Source organism: Castor canadensis, chromosome 15 (assembly GCF_047511655.1).
Source record: "Castor canadensis chromosome 15, mCasCan1.hap1v2, whole genome shotgun sequence".
Classification (NCBI taxonomy): Eukaryota; Metazoa; Chordata; class Mammalia; order Rodentia; family Castoridae; genus Castor; species Castor canadensis.
Window position 1 is genome coordinate 30340569 of NC_133400.1, and position 21568 is coordinate 30362136.

Sequence of the window (21568 nt, forward strand, 5' to 3'; positions counted from 1 at the left end):
AAATTCAGTAATATTCAATTTGGCAACCTGGATTCTTTTTTTTTTTTTCTTTTTTGCATAATACCCTACAAGATATAAATTTCACTGACCATAAACTCGGGTTTTGCCAAAATGTAACTTGTAAAAATATTCATCTAATTGGTATCTCAATCCTGTTTCCACTGAGTGATATAACACTTTACTAAAAGAGTTTTCACTGATGTTTTTAATGCTTGAGTAGCACTGCTACTCATTTAAAACAAAATAGTGTAAAAAGTTGTTTCTCATCCTGTCCCCAGTCCACTGTCTCCATCATCCCTCAGGCATCCACTTTCATTTGTTTCTTGTGATCCCCCAAGGTCTATTGTAAGCACACTCAAATAAGTGTAGATTTACACAAGTGACAGAGCACTTGCCTAATGGGTGCAAAGCCTGGAGCTCCATTCCCAATATCACACAATGAAAGGATTTATTTTCTTATCCCCTCTTCATAAAACTTAGCACCTTGACTTTTTCCACTGAAAACATTTGGGCAATCTTTGTATATCAATTCCTAGAAAATAAGTTCTCAGAATTATAATTACTAGGTCAGAGGATATCTGCATCTGTAATCCTGATTAACATTGCAAATTTACCCTTGCTAACCATTGTGCAATTATTTTCCTATAAAACTTGACTGTTGCCTATGAACTTGCCAACAGAATAGATTTACACAACTTTTGTTTTTTTGCCAATCTGATAGGTAAGAAACAGTAGCTCATTGCCTTTTTAATAAAAGTTTCTTGTTATTTTTCTGTTTTGGATGGCTGGTCTTTTTCTTATCTATTTCTGTCAATAGTTTTACTTATATTTTTCTCTTTTCTCTTCTTTTCTTTTGGGGTCTTGCGGAATTTAAACAAATTTTTATTTTTATCAAATACATCAATCTTTACTCTTATGAAACCTTGGTTTGAAGCCATAGTTAGAAAGATCTTTGCTCTTCTGAGAAGATTAAGACATCTTCCAATACTTTTCTCTAGAACGCCTATGACTTATTTTTTAATTTAAATATTTGATCAAGTTTTAGTTTTGCAGGACTATAGTATAGACTAATTTTATTTTTATTACTCTTTTTAAAACTTTATTATTGTTTTACTTTCAGTTGGTTGTACAGCTGTTCCAAGTTCACGTAGTGGCCGGGTTGTTGTTTCTCTGATGATCTGAGATGTGGTGACAGCAATTAGTCACCTTAGGGCAAACTCAGCCCAGTCACATTTTCCCTAGGAACCAATAAGGACTTTCTGCCTCCCTGGCCTCACCTTGAGAACAGAGCCCCTGAGATGCTCTTCTGAGCTCCCAGCCCTCTCCTGGGTTCTATACTTGCCCCCAAGAAATGTCCTTGTACTTTTCTCAAGATTTTCTAGCTTTCATTTTAGAATTTTAGTCATGAGACAGAAAAATATAGACTCACCAACTTATTAAAAGATAGTGAGTCCAAATTATATTTCTGCCCAAATGAGATAAACTGAGGTGACCTGCCTAGAATTCTCAATCCCCCCACCTCAGCCTCTGGAGTGCTGGAATTACAGGCATGTGCCACCACACCCAGCATTCCCAAGGTCTGACTGATAGTCTTCACTCCTAAACCTCTTGTTCACAAGATTTATAACTGCACCTTTTAATGTTCAAACTGCAAAATCTCAGGAGGCTCAGGAACCTTTGCTCTCAAAACCTTGCTTTTGCCCTGGAGTTCCCACATCTGTTTTGCAACTCAAAAGTTGAGCGGATTCTTTCTCCTGCCCTTCTGTACCCTCAAGGGAATCACTCAGAATGCTGGTCACTGCTGGCAGAGTGTGAAGACCATAGTGATGGCAGGAAATATTGACCAAGGAGGCCACGGCCAGTGTTCCAACATCTGGCTTCTGCCATGTTGGAGAGCATGGTAAGCAGGAAGTGCTGACCTCAGCTTGAGGCATTTCCTGCTTTTGAAGTCCCATTTGAAGAGTGAAGGTCTTATTCCAGTCCTGGTTTGACCAGGTCTCCTTGCAAAGACTGTGTGACTTCTGTTCTTGGAGCCTCAGTTTCCACATCTGCATTACCTTTCTCTCCTGCTGTCTCTGAGAGTCCAAGTACATCCCAAAGGCAAAAGGACTTTGACCCCTAAAAGCAGTGGGCACATGTCAGGCATTACAACTATCTCTGCTGTCATCAAAAACATGTATTGGCCCCCTGTGTTCCAAATGCCCTTCCAAGGCATCTGCTGTTCCACCTAACAAACACTTCTTTGAGATGCTTTTAACTGCCCGTTAGCTTCCTTTCAGACCTGATTCATTTCTGATCCGAGCAGCAACAAAGGGAGCTTTTATTGCTGGGGTTCATTTCTGGAAATTAAATTTCCATTTTCAACACTAATGCTACTGTAATTCGCAGCGGTTTCTGTCTCTTTTGATTGTGCCTGACAGCGAGCAGCCTATCAGCATAAGTGGCTGAATCCGCCTAGGTAATGCACACACGAAATGGCATTTTGAAAAGCGGAGGGAAAGAAAAACATTTAAAGTAGGAAATTAGAGCAGTTATTGGATCCTACACCATGGTTAATGAGTGGAGGAAAGCAAACAGTTTCTGACTCTGGGACTTCAAGCGTTACAGCCTGGGCGACACTTCTCTTGTTTTTGGAAGGAAGTCAGCAATGGTCCCCACACATGGGAAGCCTTCAGTTTGCATTCTTCATTGCCCCCAGGGAGGACAGGGTTTCTGGTTTCAAATCTGTTAAATTTTTCTTTAAAAAGACCGGTTTTGTTCAGGAACCAAAACAAAAATTAGCATATTAAGGATCTATGCAGGTCACGCCTTGGCTCGCCCCCATCCGTGTTCCAAGATTTCATCAAGCTCACAAAACATCAGTGGGTTCCTGAGAAGCAAGGTGGGACCCAGTCACTTTGGCTTAATTATGTAAAATCTCTTTAAAAAAAGAAAAAACCCACTCTGTTTTTTTTGTTTTTGTTTTTTTTTTTTTTTTAGAATTATGCATAGAAAGTCTGGCAGAAGGCCATGGTTACATGATAGATGACCATGCTTGAGTAGCTAGTAATGGGACAGTTTAATTTTCTTTTTCTTGTTTATCTGTGTTTCCTAAATTTCCTACAGCAAGAATATGGCTTCAGAGGTATACAAACTAGGCTGTCACTTAAGATTCAGGTGAGTAGTTTTACTCTATTGTTTCGTACGAGGTGCCCAGGTCTTGGATAGAGGCAGTCTTAATTCCAATAAAGAAAACCACTTTTCTGGATGACCTATAAGGTATTGACAAGGTCCTGTCTCCAGCAGTCATCTCTGCTTTTCCTTTTACAATTAAGTCTTTCTGAGGAGGCTCCCATGCCATCCAAAGACTGAACAACCATGCAAAACTGGTTTGAAGGTAGCATAAAAAATTAAGAAAAACAGAAAGGGCTTCCAAATCCTGTAGCTACACGTTGTGCCCTATGTATGCGATTTTCTATGTGTGGAGGGTGTTACTGAGAAGTTTATTCAATGCAACTCTGAAGCTTAATGGTCTTAGAATCTTGATTTTGTACAATCTTGGTGTTTGAACTTGAGCAATCATTCACCAGCTTGTGGGTGGACATTGGCTCGGAAGATGGGATTAGGTTTTTAGAACTGGAACCAGGAATGGGATGTTTAGCCAGGAAAAAAAGAATAAGAGTGAGTCAGACCAACTCGTTAGGGATTGATAAAAACCTGTGGCAGAAATCTCTTGTTATTTACTCCAAATCCATGTTTCTTCTTCTTCTCCATCACCTCCTCTTCTTCCTCATCTTCCTCTTCTTCCTTTTCCTTCTCCCCCTCTTCCTCCTTGTCCTCTTCTTTCTCCTCCTCCTCTTCTTTTCCTTCCCATTCTCTCTCCCCTCTACCAGTCCTCCTTCCTCCTGGTTACAGAACTGACCCCATTCCTCACCCTCCCCTGCAGGTGGAGCTAGCCATGTGACTAACTCCCACATGAGGAAAAGTGATGTGTGCAGTTTTTTTGGCCAAGGATGTGTGGAAGTAGTTTGTCCTTCCATGCTATCTTTTTCCTTCCTCTGGCTGGATGCAGGTGACAAGACCCCGCGAGATGAAAGAGCAGAGAGGAGGTCCCTGGGTCCCAATCTGGAGAGCAGACCCCACGGACAGGGAGCAACTGCCTGAGACTATTACATAGGATAGGTACAGGTGATTGCACTTGAGACACCTGTGCTTAGGTCTGTGCCTAATTAATGAAGAGTCAGACACCAAGGTCAAGAGCACGACAGAGGATGGGTAGTCCAGCACCAAGAGCTGAGTGATAGGGTATTTGAGTGAACCCTACACTGACCTATAGGCCAATGGTAAACAAGGAGAAAATTGTGGGTGCTCTCTGGCTGTTGTGTACTAATCTGTGTAGATTTTTAAGAGACAGGCATTGCTTCGTACAATTAACTTCCTTTGGCTTTGTCTCCCCATCTGTAAAATGGGGCATTGGACAAGGTCAGGAATAGAACGTGGAATTTATCTTGAGGCCCAACACTATAGACAGGGCAGGGCCCCTCAGAGTGCTGTGTTGAGAAGGACTCGGAGGTTGAGTCAAGGGTCTGTAGGAAGGAGGACCAAAGTCAACGCATGGTACAGGTGCAGGAAGGGGAGGCGTGACCTGACAATGGCTGTCCCAGCACACCCGGTACTCCCTGTATCTGTGGGTCTCCTTGTGAGCAGTGGCTTCAAGGCTGGAGTAGCAAATGTATCTGAGGTACCTGAGGGTGACCTCAGAGACAGACACGTGGAGGTCAGTCCATCTCATGTAACACCTTTAATTTAGTAGTTTTACCTTCAAAGATACCAAACTACGTGCCTTTTGTATACGTGGGAATTCTACCCTGGTTATTACTTTCCATTCTTTCTAGGTTCTCCTAAAAGGGCTTGATGAAAAAAAGAACTAGTGACTGTGACCCTGGGGAAGAATTCCAACTGAGTTTCAAACAGTCGAGTTGATTCAGCCAAAGACATTAAAAAAAAAAAAAAGTTAAGATGATGTCGTCAGAGGCCCTGGAAGAGCTAATTGCTCCAACATAACTGCAAGCCTTTCCCATAAGGTGACCCAGAGGGCAAAACAAACACCTCTTCACAGCTGGGAGAGGTGGGTCGTGCACTTAGGCTTGGTGACCCAAGAGCCAGAAGGCAGCATTCCTGTTCCAACCTTGTTGCCAGGATGCTGTGTGGCCTTAGACCAGTGGAATTCCTCTCTCTGAGCTTTAGTTTCCTCATCTATAAAATCAGGGTTTGGGATCCCATAAGTTGTTTTTGAACTGTGTTTCTTAGATCCCCAAAATTCAGAGATGCTGTGTGGGGTGAGGGAGTGTGCAACCAAATGTATGGGGTCCTGGGACATCCTTCCTCATTTCTACTAGAGCAACTCCCCTTAGACCTACTCTGTGCCTAAGCAGAGGTGTGGGGCTCTAGTGACCACTCTCAGCCTAGCAGGGCTCCTTCCCCGTGGAGGGCTGGGTGGAGGGCTGAACCATCTGGCTGCGGCAGGCCCTGGGGACTGAGCAAGGACAGGGGAGCCAGGACCCGCTCCAGAGGCGGAGCTGCCATCTGAACACAGTGCAGCTGCCTAAATATTTTGACTCCAGATTCCTCCCCGGCTGCTCAGGCTTCGGTTCTTCATAATTAAAGGGGAGCTCTCATCTACCTCTGGCTTTATGTGGGCTCACCCCCCCTCTTAACTCGACATTAAATCCCCAGTGTGGTTGTGGCTCATTTCTGGTTTTACTTGGACTTTATTTTATTAGTGTAATAGTACTGGTAGTGTTCACATATTAATCATAATAATGAATATAGTCCTGTGTTTACAAACCACTTCAACTTTTAAAAGTACTTTTACCTGCATTAACCCATCGTTAGAAAACCCATCCCATTCGGCCTTCACCTCACATTTTCTTTAATTAAAAATGTGAGGTGCCATTATAGCTCACTAAAAACATCAACTTTAAACCCAGGCTGCTGTGGTTTCAATCTTGGCCCCATTACTTGTTAGCTGTGTGATCTGGGGCAAATTACTTTCCCTCTCTGAACCTGTTTGCTCATATGTAAAATGGCAATAACACATCTCCTCCTTCATATGGAAGTGTCAGGATTAAATAATTTAAACTGTGCTTGGAAGAGTGCCTAGGTTGTGCTCAATACTGTATATAAGTACTCATAGCTATGGTTTTAAACAAATAGCCAAGGAATCAGGAAACAAATAATAAACTTATTTATTTATTTAGTTCTGGTGCTGGTGGAGCCCCAGGCCTTTCACATGCAGGGCACACACTTTACCACTGGGCCCCAGCCCCACCCCAGCTCTAGCTACTTTTGCTGTCAAAAGCACAGATACATACAGAGCCTAAGGACAGAAGGACAGCATGGTTTATAGGTGAGGGATTGAGGGCCATCAGCATCGCTTCAACCCCTCTCCCAGGTGACACTTGGCCCTCTGTGTGTGTGTGTCCCCTTCAGACTCTTACACAATTTCTAGTTGTTTCATCTTTCTGCACGGTGTCTGTACATGGCGACACGTGTGCTCTCCCCTGTCTTCGCATGGCTCTCCTGCCATGGTGCACAGGTGTCCATGGCGCTGAGGTTGGCAGTGCACAGGTTGCAGGCATTCAGGCAGCTTCTGTGAACGTGTGCCCTTGACTCCAAGGTCAGACTTCTTGAAGTGCTTTTAAAGTTTGCATAACTCCTGCCAGACCACTCACTCGATCTGCACAAGCATTCTGAGCACGGGCTGTGATGTGGCCTGTGTAGTGGAGAAAGCAGCCCAGCTGGGTCAGCCTGGGGTCTGTTGTCTGCCCGGCCTAGTGGCCTGCATGGGACTGGGATGGCCCTGCCTTGCCGCTTCAGGCAGATGCTCTGCTCAGAGAGGTTTGAAAGGAGTCACAAGAGGGTGGTGACTCCAGCTGGCAGTGAGGCTGCTGGGAATCCTGGGGCACCTGCCCCTCCAAGGGAGCATCACAGCCTCCAGATCCCTCACCCTCACCCAGCGGGTGTTCCCAGCACCCAGAACAGGTCCTTCTTCTGTGGGGTACCACTCATTAAAACGTGAACGTGGCCGCTTTGCCTGAAACGTGTGCACCTTGCCATGTGAATCACGCAGACTGCTCTCCTAGTGCTCACGCGTGCACCTTTGACCTTGGCCCCTCCATTCTCAAACAGAGCTTCCCGAGTGTGTTGGCACATTGCCACTGCTCAAATGCAAAGAATGACTGGGCGGGTCTGGGCTGGGAGGGAGTCTGCCCAGGGGCTGTGTGTCTCTCATGCACAGACACGTGCACTTGCTCACTCACACACTAGCACACACAGACACAGCAAGAGCTGGCAGAGTGGCTCAAGTGGTAGAGCACCTGCTTAGCAAGCCTAAGGCACTGAGTTCAACAGTACTGCCAAAAAAAAAAAAGAAAAAAAACCACACGTACACAGACACACACTCTCATATTTTCACACTCGCACCCACACACATTCATGCACACTCACATACTTGCATTCTCACACCCCCTAGATGACCTGCAACATTTTGGCTTTGATGCCACTACCCAGCTGCTCGGATCTGCATTTGCACATGCCTGTAGAAGGACATTTCAGGCCACCCACTCCTCAGTATTCTTTTAGCTATGCTGGGGCAGGGTGGGGATCACAATGGGATATATGGAAACCCGGGGTCCCCTGGGAATTTGCACAATGACTAACTTTGGGTGAGTGCCACCTCTGTCTCCGGAGGTGCTCAAAGCAAAGCACTCCATACATATTGTCTTGTTTTACCCTCCGACTGACCCTCAGGGTTGATGCAATTGTTGGTGGCATTGAGTTACATGAGGAAAGAGGCTGCGACAACTTAAGTAATGTGCCCAAGGTCACAGAGCTAAGAAGTGGGGATGCTGAGCTGTGGAGTGACCCAGGATCATTCCTGCCTTGCTTTGCTGCTGGATGGGATGCAAAGGGAGGCAGGGATGATGGCTATAAAGGGGAGGCAGCATGGGTCAGAGGCAGAGGCTCCCCACTTCTGCTGGGTTTACGTGTGGTTTGAGTCATCAGGGAACCACAGGCTGCCTTTGCTGTCATGCCAGGTACTGCTTGTAGCTGTGGCCTGCAGAAGAGGGCAGGGCCTCTCCCCAGGAGCCTACCTGCCCCCCACCCTGCCTGCTTCCTTCAGAAGGAAGGCCCAGGCCTCGGGCCTGTACTGATGCCCTTCCCTCTGCCTGGTGCCATCTGTCCCCTCACTTCTCGGGTGCCTTCTGCACATTCAGCAGCTCAGAGCCCCCTGTGGGAAGCCTTCGCTGACCTCCCATGGCTCAGGCGGCCATGCCCTCAGTGCATTCCTCACCCCTGTGGCCCTTGCCCCACCTTGGCATTCTCAGAGGATGGTGCTAGAATAGCTCAGGGGAGGAGTCTAAAACCAAACTGCCTGGGTCCATGTGGAAATTTGGGCCCTTCCTAGCTTGGTGACCTTGAGCGAGCCACTATGGTACTCGGTGCCTAGGTCTCTCACGTGCCAAGTAAGAAGAACAAGGGGAATGAGGATTGAAGGCCTCCTCAGGGCCTTATTTTTCAGATAGGGTCTCACATTTTTGCCTAGGGCTGGTCTTGGACCCTGAGACTCCCACTTATGACTTCTGAGTAGCTGGGATTATAGGTACCACCACACCTGGCATGCTAACTTTTTTTTGTCCAAGCTGCCCTCAAACCTCAATCCTCTTGATCATTGCCTCCTGCCCGAGTGGCTGGCATTACAGTTGTGAACCACTGTGTCCTGCCTTTTTTTAACAGCCCTGAATGCTAAGTGATGTAAGAGTTTCTGCTGTCTATGGGTATGAATGCACCCAAAGGATAAAAATAAATACAAGTGCCACCATAGCCCTGGCTCCTCACAGTAGAGTCAGTCAACCATGTTTGGTCCTGAGTGAACTGTCCCCTGCTGAGTGGGCCACCTGGGACATGGTGCAGAAGTCTCTGCTCCCCTTCTGCCTCCACTTCTGAAAAAAATAGGCATGTTTTGGCTCTCCTGGGAAGACAAAGGCTTAACTGGGACAAGGACCCAGCCCAACCAGAGGCTTGATTTGAGGAGGTAGGTCCCTTCTTGGGCATCACTGGGCACCATCCTCCCCGGTGGGGAAGCTGCCTTGTAGAGAAGTTGGTACTGTAGAGTCCGAGTTTTAGGGTCAGGTGGTGATCTGGGAAGGCATCCTGCAATGCAGAAGTTAAAGACTACATGTGTAAGTTGCTGTGTGGCAGGAATTAAAGAGCAAATTTCAAATAACCAGTACCCAAAAAAAGAAAGGCCCCAGTGGAAACGGACCAAGGCTGACATTAAGACAGGCAGAAGTATAAGAGTATAACTTGTGTCAATTTCTATTCTTACCTGAGATGTTCCTTTTCTGCTCACTCACTCTCTCACTCACTCACTCATTCTTACATTCATTCATGGAAACAGTGTGGCATCACCCAGCTGTAGACAGCCTGTGTGTGGGCCTGGACCATAAGCCTTTTGTATTTTACTGCTATTTGTGAGTCACCAGAGTTGGGGACTCCATTACCTTTTCAAGGCTCAGAGCCGCAAAAACATCTAAATCTGGCCCCGCGATCAACAAGCGATAAGGGAGTGCGACGTGCCCGAGTATGGCACTAGGTACATGGATGATAAGGCTGTTCCCAATCAGCTACATGATCAAGAGGGCGAACAATGTTGTGTTGCTAAGCCAAGGGATCCTGTGGATCAGGTGCAGTCAGTGCATCTTTGACTTATGGTATTTTCAACTTGTGATAGGCTTATGGGTTGACAGCTTTAGAGATGTATAATAAGGAATTGGCTTACTTAGTTCTAGAGGCCTGCAAGCTGCTGAGGGCAAGCTGAAGGCTCAGGAGAGTGAGTGGTGCAACTCTAGTCTAAGAGGCAGCAGGTCTGAGACCCAGGAAGAGCCAGTTTGTGTCCAAAGGCAGAAAAATGCTGATGTTCCAGCTAGAAGGCACCCAGGCAGGAGGAGCTCTCTCCTGCTTCCAAGAGTCTCAGCCCTTTTATTCCATCCAGGTCTTTAATTGATTGAATGAGACATACCCATACTAGGGAGGGAGATTGTTTTTACTCAGTCTCCCAGGTCCTATCTGAACATCATGCAGAAACACTTTCACAGACACTCCTTGTATAATGTTCTACCAATTATCTGGGCATTGCATGGCCCAGTCAAGTTTACACATGAAATTAACATCACAACTGCGAACACAACTAGGAATGTACCTGTTTAGTTAATTGTATTGTGATTTTTCTAAAAGAAAGTGAACAGGGGTCCTAATAATGGTACCATTGAAATGAGAAGGAGGAGATGTCTGTCTGGGGGAAATCGCCAGGTAAGTGGACAGAGGCATCAAGTGACTGATGGGGAGAGTCAGAGGAAATGCAAAGTGCTGATCCTGAAGTGTGGAGTCAGAGGGTGAGCCCTGCAAGGCGGGCAGTGCCATTAAGGGAATTATTCCAAAGCAGCAAACTGGTTTAAGGAGTGGGAAATTATGGCAGAGTCTTCAGTAAGAGGGCTCACCATCTTGGTTTGCCCTGGACAGTCCCAGTCTACACCATTATGGCGCCCCATTTGGTTTGGTCTCTGTACCCAATCAGAGTCTCAATTTAGATGAGAAATTGTCTTGTGACCTCCAATCTTTGGACAGCTTGGGTTTGCACGGTCAACATAGACCTCAGGGCCTGTTCTCATGGTCCTGACATCACGCACACGATCAACCACAGAGCAGCCAGCACTTGTGAGGGTGGGGTGGTGGAGTGGGGAGGCTTGAGACTCGGGACTGAGGAAGACCGGGCCGTGGCACCCAGGGGTTCTGCTCTGAGGAAGCAGGCAGGTCATCATGGCACAGTGGGATTACAGCTTCCTCCACCATTTTCCCTCCCCATGGCTGGAGGCAGCTCTTTCCCAGGTGTTCAATATTTATTAATGATCAGTAAATGAATGCCTGGTCCCTCGCTGCCCCTCACTCCTTTGCTGTCTACTCTCCACACAGCCGCTGAAAGAGGTTCATGTTTTATTTCTAGACTTTTTTGAGCAGTTTTAGGTTCACAGCAAAATTGAGAGGAAGGTTCAGAGTTCCCATACTCTCCCTGTCTCCATCCTCTACACCTCCATCATCCATGTCTTTTACCACAGGGGTCATTGCAGCTGATGGACCTGCAATGACATGTCACAATCACCCCAAGTCCAGAGCTCACGGAAGTTTCACTCTTGGTGTTGCTCATCCTGCATCTTTGGACAAATGTGTAATAACACGTGTCCCCATAACAATATCATACAGAATAGTTTACTGCACCCCAGTCCCAGATCCTCTGGGCCCTGCTTGTTTATCCCTGTCACCACTAACCCCTGGCAACTATTGAGCTCCTTACTGGCTCTATAGCTTTGTCTTTTCTAGAATGTCATTTAGACTGGCGTTTTTCGATTAGCAATAAGACCTCAGATTTCCTCACTGTATTTTCATAGCTGGATGGCTCAATTTTTTGGTGCTGAATGATATTCCACTGTCTGGATGTATAAAAGTTTATTTATCCATTCACCTGCTGAGGGACATCTTGGTTGCTTCCTAAGTGGTCTTTTAAAAATAGAAAGCAAAAAGGTCCCTGTTTTCTTTCAACAAGCCCTTGCATCCCCTTCCCTGAGACCAGCATCCAGGCTTTTCATAATGACCTAGCCCACCAGCTCTGACCTGTCATGACCCTCCCTCCTTACTAGGGGGGTCTTATAGATTTCAGATGCCCTGCCCCACTCTGGGCGTGTCAGTCAAGGCTAGTCTAGGTTATGCATGATAACAACCTCAAAATCTCAATGGTTCATCACAGCTGAAGTTTGCTTCCCAATCATGCCTAGTACCTTGCAGATCCTTCAGGAGTCCTGCCCTCCATGTGGTAAGTCCAGGTTATCGCCATCTGTACCTCTACCTTCTCAACAAACAGTGCTTCAAGTGAGAACAAGAGACTGGGAATCATGGCTTGTGTGTACTCACCCATCATTGGTCAAAACAAATCACATGACTCCAAAGGGCTGTAAAGGCTTTGGGTAGGAGTGGAGGACTGGATATGGGTGAACACTGGTATATTAGTTAATTTTTCATCTGTGACCAAAATACCTGACATAAACAACTTCAGGGAGGAAGGATTTATTTGGGCTCATGGTTCCCAAGGTTTTGGTCCAGGGTTGCTTGGCCCCATGTGTTTGGGCAAAGCATCATAGCAGCAGGAGTAGAGAGATTGGAAGGAAGGGGCAAGGGATAATATACCTCCCAGAGACTCACCCCCAGTGACCTACGTTCTGAAGTCCCACCTCCTAAAATTTCCAGAACCTCCCAAAATAGTGCCACCAGCTGGGGACCAACTTTTCAATACAGAAGGATTTGGGGGAATACTTCATATCCAAGCCATAACAACTAGCAATGTTTTTTCACACTAGACCAAGCCTTCTTTATTGCTCTTATATCAATATGCATGTTACTTATATGTCAGTTTGTAATTACACATTTGTGTGATTATACAATGGGTATCTAGTCTTCCCCCAATCTCCATTAGAATATCACTTCCGTGAGCTGGGAACCATGTCAACATTTGCTTGTTGTTGAATGGGTAGATGAATGGGTGGGTGTAGTATGGATGGACTGATGAATAGATGAGAAAGGCTATTGATGAATGAATGAATGTATGGATGGATGGATGGTCGAATACGTCAAAGGGTGATGAGCCCTGATATGAAAGACAAAGATCCACAATTCAATATTCCTTTAGATATGTCTGTTGTTTCAAGTTTTAGAATCAGTCTAATCCTAACTGGGGTTAATTAACATCTCCCTGGGGATTAACACCTGAGAACTTTCAGAGAATGAATTGCTGTTTGGTGTTACAGATGCAACCAAAATCCCCAGGAGAAGTTGTCATGTGGGAGCTGAGGCCCCACGTCTTTCCCAGCCCCTGCCTTGCTGACCCACGGTGCTCTTCGTGGTTGTGAAGGGTGACAGGTGTGTGTGGAGCCACTGCCAGGAGCATGAGCCTTGCCTCACCCATATTGTAGTGTCAGTCTCCTTGACTCACGATCTCTGACCCTACAGGGATCAAAGAGATAAGACATCAGTAGAAAATGTGCTCCTCATTCCAGAATAGCATGTGGCTTTGTTAGTTTTCTGTCTCTCTGAAAAAACACATGAGAAAATCAAGTGAAGAGCAGGAAACATTTATTTGACTCATGGTTTCAGCCCAGAGTCGCCTGGCCCTGTGCTTTGGGCCTGTGATAGTGCCCAGTGTAGAGGGGATCATAGGGGAGGTGGAGATGCTTATCTCATGGCAGCCAAGGGGAAGGGGGGAAAGAGAAAGGTGGACTCCCCTTGTCCCAATTTCTCCTTCAGGGGCACACCCCCAATGACCTCTTGAAGGTTCCACCACTTCCCAATAGTGCCATGGGGACCAAACCTTGGCCCTTTGGGGATCACTTTTCCAAACAACATCAGTCAATAAGACCTGCTTTTCAGAGAATCTGGTGCTTACTCTGGAACAGGGATGGCCACGCAGAAATGGCCAGGGGAGGCCAGTATTTCACAATCCCTTTTCCTCTCAGTCTCTTCAGCATCACCTAGAACTTCTTTCAAATAATCTACTTGCCCTGTGGCTCTGACATGAGGTAAGGAGTCACCAAGGAGAGGGGTTTGCAGTCAGTCACCATTGTTAGGGACCTTGTCACTTGAACTCCTGAGTAGCTGAGTGACCTCAGAGGACACTTAGGCCTCCTCTTCTTTCCTCATCTTATTGTAATCTTAGGATAAATGGATTTGTCCCATATGTGCTCATCACCAGTGTCACTATTATATGCAAGTTCTCCTCCCAGGGCCACATGGGAGAGCTACACTGCTCTCCCTCTCCCTACACAGGGAAGCCATTAACTTGCCTTGGCCAATGGAATGTGAACAAAAGTGACAAATGTCACTTCTGGGCAGAAACTGTGAGTCAATGTGCAATCCACCCTTGGCCTCCTTCCCCTGCCACACTGCTGGTCACATTCTAGATAGAAAAGGCTCAGCAGCCAAGTCCTGGAAGGAGGGACCTGCTGGACAGAATCCTCGGCAGACCTGTAATGGTGACACAGCCTGAGTAAAATCTCTCCCATTGCTGTATCAAGGCTCAACGCATTCCATGGTCTGTGTGCTAGCACTTTGCTTAATCAAGAACTCAAGCTTCAAGACTGGCTTAGGGACTTGATGGCAATGAGTCCTGGGGTGGAGAGCGGGTGCTTCAGGGAGGCATGGTACAGCAGGATCTCTGGAGTCAGACAGGCCTGGGTTTGAATTCCTGCTGTGCCACTTAAGAGACTGTCTGGGGACTTCTCTGGGCTTCACTTTCCATTACTGATAAACAGAGCTAAGACCCATTTCATAGAATGCTGTAAGGAGTGAAGGTCAAATACAAAGAGCTTAGCAAGGGACCTCCCATTTTGTAAATGCTCAGCAAACGCTGGTGTAGAGCAAGGCACATTCCTCAGGGCCAAACTATCCAAGGACTTCACTGCTGTGCCCAGCGCTCCATGTCTGTGTGAGCCTAGTGCCAGAGCCAGCTCACCCAGGGCTGTCAGTTGTGTTCCCGCAAGGCATCAGGGGATAGGGCCTGCAGTCTCCAGTCTCTGCTGGCATTGTTGAGTCATCCTCATCCCCAACTGGCCTCTGGTTCTTGTTCACACAGTCACTGCTGTGACCTCCTTCCTTTCTGAGCAAGGCTTCCTCTATTTATCAGGTCCACTATGCTCAACTGGCTATAGGAGACCATGAGAGGCCACGTGTCCCCTTTGGTTGGACACAATTCTCCCCCCGTGCTAGGGTCGTGCTCTTTAGTGTTGGAGTTTCTGACCCACACACCCTTGGAGGTGGGATGCCCAGATCCTGGGTGCCATAGTACCTGGGGTTTCTGCTAGGAAGACACCCAAGAGCTAGGGTGACTTGGTGGCTGTGGCAGGAGTCACTGGAGTGTCTAAATTGTGCCTTTTGGTTTGTTCAGATTCTTCTCCATCCCTAGGAGCTGTTTGTCTGATTTCAGGGACAATAAACATGACTGTGGCACATTGTGTCCCTTCTGAGACAATTGGGGGCTCAAGCTCTGGGCTCCCAAACACTTTTCTCTGCTTTTGCCTTCACACCCTTTCCTAAACGCAACGGATGCCATATGGTGGGGCCGCCTAAAAGCAAAGAAGAGGTCACAGAGTAACGGGAAATATCAGGGAAAACTAACAATTGGTAAGTATTTAAATTACCACCCATCATTAGCTATTACTTTAATTGTTATTACTATAATCATTATAGACATAGTGAGTTATGGGTTCTTTTATTAATAAGTGAATCGCTTCACCTTAGGTTCCCCTATCCAAATATTCCCCACCCCTAACATAATGAAAGCTCTATTTTCACCTTATTGCCTCAAAAAATTTATCCAGACTTCCATCCTACATGTTTCATGCCTCCCCTCACCTCCTATTTGATGGCTGTCTCTGATAAATATCAATACATATTCTAAACAAACTTTCCATGTGTATACATTTAATTTTGCTTTCTTGTTTTAATTCTCTAGGTCTGTACAAAGTTATCCCCAAAATTAACACTTAAAACAATCAGTTTGTAAGTTTATGGAGTTTGTGGGATAAGAATTAAGAAAGTAGAGGGCAGAGATGAAATGCTAGTCTCTGTGCTATGAGGCCTGGGGTCTCTTCTGGGAAGACCCAAGGGTGGGGGTGACTTGGTGGCTGGGGTTGGAGTCACCTGTGATGTCTACTCACATGTCTGGCATTTGATGCTGAATGCTGACTGGACTACCCACACGGGGCTTCTCATGTGGACTGGGCTTCCTCCCATCATGGCGGCCTCAGACTTCTTACAAGCACTTCAGGGGTCCAAAGGTAAATGTTCTAAGACACCAGGAAGAAGCTCTAGTGTCTATCATTAGCTAACTTAAATGTCATACATTGGCATTTCCACCTCAAGTCTCAAGCCCTCCCCCAGATTCAAGGGTGATAAACAAAGACCCCCACCACTCAAGAAGAAGAGTATAAAAGACCCATGGCATCTTCATCTATTTTTTTGTGGCTATAACTGACTATCATAGACTGAGGAGTTCATAAAGAGTGGAAGTTTATTTAGCTCATGGTTCTGGAGGCTGGGAGTCCAAAAGCATGGCACCCCTATCTGCTCAGCCTCTGATGAGGGTCTTGTGGTACAACCCAACATGGCACAGGGCATCGCATGGTGAGACAGAGCAAGTGCTACTGGCACCATGGCAGCCCCACCCTCATGACACCGTCCAATCCTAATTCTAACCACCTCCCAAAGACCTCTCCTTCAAAGACCATTACCATAGGATTACAGGATTAAGTTCCCCCACATGACTTTCTGGGGGCACATTCAATGTAAGAATATTTGGCACGGGAGCTTTGGATACAGCCATCTTTTAAAGTGCCATCACCACCATCTAGGAAATTTAGGAGTAATACCATGTCTTATTTCTCTCTGAGTTTTTTCCAGACCCATCACACATACCTCGAAAATAGAGCATGCTCAGTACTCCTGACCGATGACCTGGCCTGTCCCATGAATATTATGGCTTACAGGCTTGGAGCTGAAAGCATTTTACAATGGACGATCTACTTGGATGTAAGCATCATTCAAATATCAGCGTAACCCTGCAGAGGAGGTGTTGATGGCCTCAATCCTGAATTCACTGAAGCCTGAGAGCGATCTGACAACTTCACTAATGCCAACACAGCTGGCAAGGGAAGGATTTGAACTCAGGATATGCCTTCCAGTTGAGACTCATCCCTATAGAGAGCAGCAAATACCCAGTGGAAACAAAGATGGAAAGAAAACAAACCAGGCAGGTAAACAGGACTCTCCCCATGTTTGTCTTGAAATGCTCGCCAACCCTAATCCAGCATCTACAGGCTCTCCCTACTTCCCGCAGTGCCCCTTCCAGAAGGCTCCGTCAGGAAAGGATTCCAAGTTCAGTGTCGAAAGCCAGGCTCCTGCTAACCAAAGATGGTTGGCAAATGGTTTTTGAACAAACTCGTCTCATGAAAAGCCGGGTCGGTTTCACAAGTACATAAAATAACAACAGAATCAAAGACATAAACAAGAACAAGCCCATAATCGTCACAGCGTTGGGCAGGCGTGGGGAGGAAGGCGTCTTCTGATGCCTTTGCCCCTCCTGTTTTCTTTGCAGGCTATTCCAGCGCTCAGCCATCTGTTCCTTGTTGTGGGTGGTTAAGTGAAACGGGCTGCCAATACAAATAGCTGCACTCGAGGTTTGTTTGCATAAATTGTTTTGAAAGCTTCATGACGAATTTTCAGGATTACTTGCAGTGGTAGGGACCTCGGTGGAGGCGGAAATATAAATTTAGCGATGCCAGTTGGAATCTATTAATTTCCTTGCAGCCCATCACCCCAGCTCTACAGTTTAACAGGCTGTGTGACCTTGGGCAGGTGAATTAACCTCTCCGGTCTTTAGTTTCCTTGTCTGCTCAATGGGAGGTGATAGGCATAGTAGCTACTTTATGGAATTATGAAATTGAAATGAGCTGATGCATATAAAGTACCTAGCACAGGCATTGACACGTGGAATGTGCTTAATAAATGGAAGAAAGTAGTCTTTTTCTGAAATGAGAGGAAGAATGGTCCCTATTAGGTGTACAACATCTAAAAGCCCTGGGTTGCATCCCAGCATCCCAGCTGGGTGACTTGCTGTCTGAGTGAGCTTAGAAATTTTGTTTTTTACTCTCTGAGCCTCAGGACTTACAATTGGAGAATGGGGTGTGTCATAGACCATGAAGACTCTGTGAGGCACCCGCAGGAAGCACCAGCTCAGGCCAGCTCCTTACAATGACTGCCATGGCTGGACTGCTTTTGCAGGAGTTTGATCCTTTCTTGCTTCCCAGCCTAGGATGGCATGTCCACAGTGTGTCCTGTGTCAGCTCTACCTGCCTAGTCTGAGCTCAGGCTTTAGAAGGCACTACCCACGGCTCGCTGGGGAGAATTCCTGGGTACTTTCTTCCCCAGGTGAGGAGCAAGGGTGGGGGCTCTAGACTCAGCAGGGAGCCATTCCTACAGGGCCCTCATATAGACTGCTGGGAAAGACAGAAGGCCCAGTGGGGAGGAGTGAGATGAGGTGAAGAAGTTTGCCCTTGCCCTCCACTGTGCTGTCCGATCCCAAGGAACCTCAAGGGTGCGGGCGGGGCGGGGGGGAATCTCTTAGGTTAATCCTTTGGAGTAAGAGGAAGAAAGAGAGAAAAGAGAAAAGAAACAGCTCATGGCTAAAAAGGATGGAGAGGAAGATAGACTGAAGCCAGGGAGATAGACACAAAGAAATGAGAGAGGAAGAGACAAAGAGAGAGACAGACAGGAGAAAGATGGAGAGACAGTGAGAAACTCAGGAAAAGGCAGAAAGACACAGAGAAGGCAAGACAGGCAGATGCAGAGACAGAAGGCAGGCAGAGTTGGAGTGAGAGACACATATGGAGAGTGAAGTGGGAACACAGAGAGACAGGGTAAGAGGTATGGAGAGAGAAACAGAGGCAGACAAAGGAGACAAGGCTCAAGGCTGCCCATGGTTCCCCAAGCCCAGTGTGGCAGGGAATGGGGTCCCATTACCTCAGCTCTGCACCCACACACCACCAGAAGTGATGGTGGCCTCCATCTGATCCCCGGAAACCAGCCTCTAACGTGGCATACTGGTAGGAATTTCCACATTCCAGGGACCTGGCTGTGCCTTTCATTTTCCTGCCCTCTCCCATCTTGCAGTGCAGGCTGGGATCTGCCCAGATGGAGTGAGGACCGGAGCCTGTGGCCACGCCAGCTGAAACATTTCTACCGATGACAGTTAAATTGTCAGGGCCTCTGTTCTTCATTTCCATCACAGACACTGGAGTCGTCGGACAACCTCCCCCAAATGAAAGCCAGCTGCCCCATCCATGCACTGAGCGCTGTGCTCACTTCAGACGGTCTTCTGACTTTCAACTCAAACCTGCCTTCGCCTTGACAAGCGATAGCGCTTAACGGTATTTTATTGCACACTTTTGCCAGCCCTAGAGTTTTCACTTACCCTAAACTAATGGAGTAAATCTGGACCCATTTGCTAGAACAAGCTCTGTTATTTAGCAAGGAGCATGGGGGGTGCACACAGGGCTGCAGCTAGAACATTTGGTTTCTAGTGCATCTTACCAAGCAGCAGGCTGTCCTTTTATATCGCAGGTGCCCAGCCATCCCAAGGCACGTTTGGAACCTGCTTCCTACCAGGAGTGAGGCTCAGCAAGCTACTGTCCATGCCCACAGTCTGATAAGTCCTGATAAGTGACTGTTGAGCTTCTATTGCATGTCCTTGAGATGTGTGCTTCAAAAGCTTGCCCTAAAGGAAGGAGATGGCCTTCAGGTAGGAGGTGAAAGAGAGAGGGGGTGGGGGGTGGGGAGAAAGAGAGAGGGGGGTGGGGAGGAAGAGAGAAAGAAAGAGAGAGAATTGGAAGTAGAAGGGGCCTGGTGTTTTAATGGAGGAACAGTGGGCACAGTTCCCAGGTATGCTGTAAAGAGCAAGTACACACTCAGGTCTGTGGTGTAGTTGCCTTTGAGGGTGAAAGTTCAAGTTCAGGTTAGACTTAGAGCATGGTTCTATCTCAGAGGCGAGTGTGCCTCCAGTTGGAACCTTGACAATGTCTAGAGATAGTTTTTGTTGCTACAACTGGGAGTGAGGGGTGTTAGAGACACAGGTAAACACTCTACAGTACACAGAATTCATTGTTCCCTACAACAAATACTGATCCAGCCTGACCCCTGCTTCAGATAGAGGGAAATGGGTATAGTGAGACATAAGACCCAGATGACCAGGTGGCCACACAGAGTTTGCAGGTTGTACACTGACCGACGCCAGTGGGTGCTAGTTACATTGCCTCTGATGAAAATGAGCCTTTTGGAGTTGTGCAATGTGAAAGCCTGCAGGTAGAGGCAAAAGCTCAATAACAGGACAGATTGTGCTAACTTTGGCTGGAGCATAAGGAGCAAGGAGGCCACTGGAAAGGAAAGGAGAGGAAAGTTGGAATTAGGTTTGGGAAGCTTTAAAGCAGGGAATGGGAAGGTCTGAATTGTGCTTTGGAAAGAGTCAGTGGGCAAAAATATGTCACATAGGTTAATGCCATTTATGAATGGAGAGAGCTGGAGGAAGGGAGGGGCTATAAGAAGGAACAAAGTGGAAGAGACCCGTGTGCAAAGGATACTGGGCAGGTGGGATCATAGGATGTTTGGCAATCAGGGTCATGTTTCCGGATCCCTGTGGAATTGAACCCAACTTGGACATCCTCAGGACTTCCTTATTGTGACACTGAGCACTATGCCTTCTCCTGGTCTGCTGGAGGCCCTGGTTCTGAATCATGTAACAAAATGTCATGCTTTCTCATGATATTTTCATCAGTGTGACTGTGAGACCCAAAGAAAGAGGAAGAAGAGTGAACTTGACCCTTCCTGTGGACTCCACAAGCCCAGGGAGCAGGAGTTTGGCCATCTATTGTCATGGTGCTGGACACCATTCTGCCACCTGGGTGGCTGACAGGCAGGGTCGGGTACACTGCCCAAGAAATACCAGTGCTGGGCCCATTGCCTCCCTACTACCTCATGTGTCCAGGTGCTCAGCCTCCACATTCTGGCTCCAGGCTCCCCACTTCAACATGTATCATTTCCATCACTTGCATTTAAGTCCCTGTACAATGGATAAAGGTGATGATGTCCTAGCCAATTATGGGCAAGGAGCTTCAGATTTTATTTATTACTAAATGTTTGCTGTATCAGTCAATTATTTAAAAGGCATTGCTGGGCTCCATCATGACTCAGTGGTAGAGCACTTGCATAGCATGTACAAGGCCCTGAGTTCCATCCTCAGCACCACAAACAAACAAAATAAGACAAGCAAAACAGACAAACAACAACAAAAACTCAAGTTAATAAAAGGCATTATAGCGTGGTCATCAGACAGGTTACCTCTGGAGTCACCTGTCCAATCAGGAACCTAGGGATGCTCCCTGGGAAATAGGAGCTTTGGCTAAAGAATTCGCCTCTCCGTGCCTCAGTTTCCCTAATCTGCCCATCAGTGACGGTGTTAGCCCCACCTGGTAAGGTGATACAGAAACTAAATGAGCTAGTGAATGAAAAGTGATTTCAGTCCCTGGCAGAAAACAAATACTCAGCAAATGTTTGATATTTTGATTATCATTATTTTCAGGAGTTTTAGTTGGTGTGTTGTGTGTAGACCCAGGCAATGATGCTGGCTCTGCCCCTGTAACTGGTTGCTTCTCTGATGGATAAATTTGATCATCATCGTTGTGTGTCTTCTCTGCCTACTGACACCAGACTCAGTCCTCTGGAGTTTCCGTGTCATTGAATCAGACCCACTGGCAATGAGCTGGCCTCTCATTCTGCACGTGTCATTGGGGGCATAGCCCAGGACCCCCTGCCTCAGCGTGGAGACAGCAAGTCAGAGAGATCTTCCATCTGGCCTTAGCTCACCAGAGGGAAACAT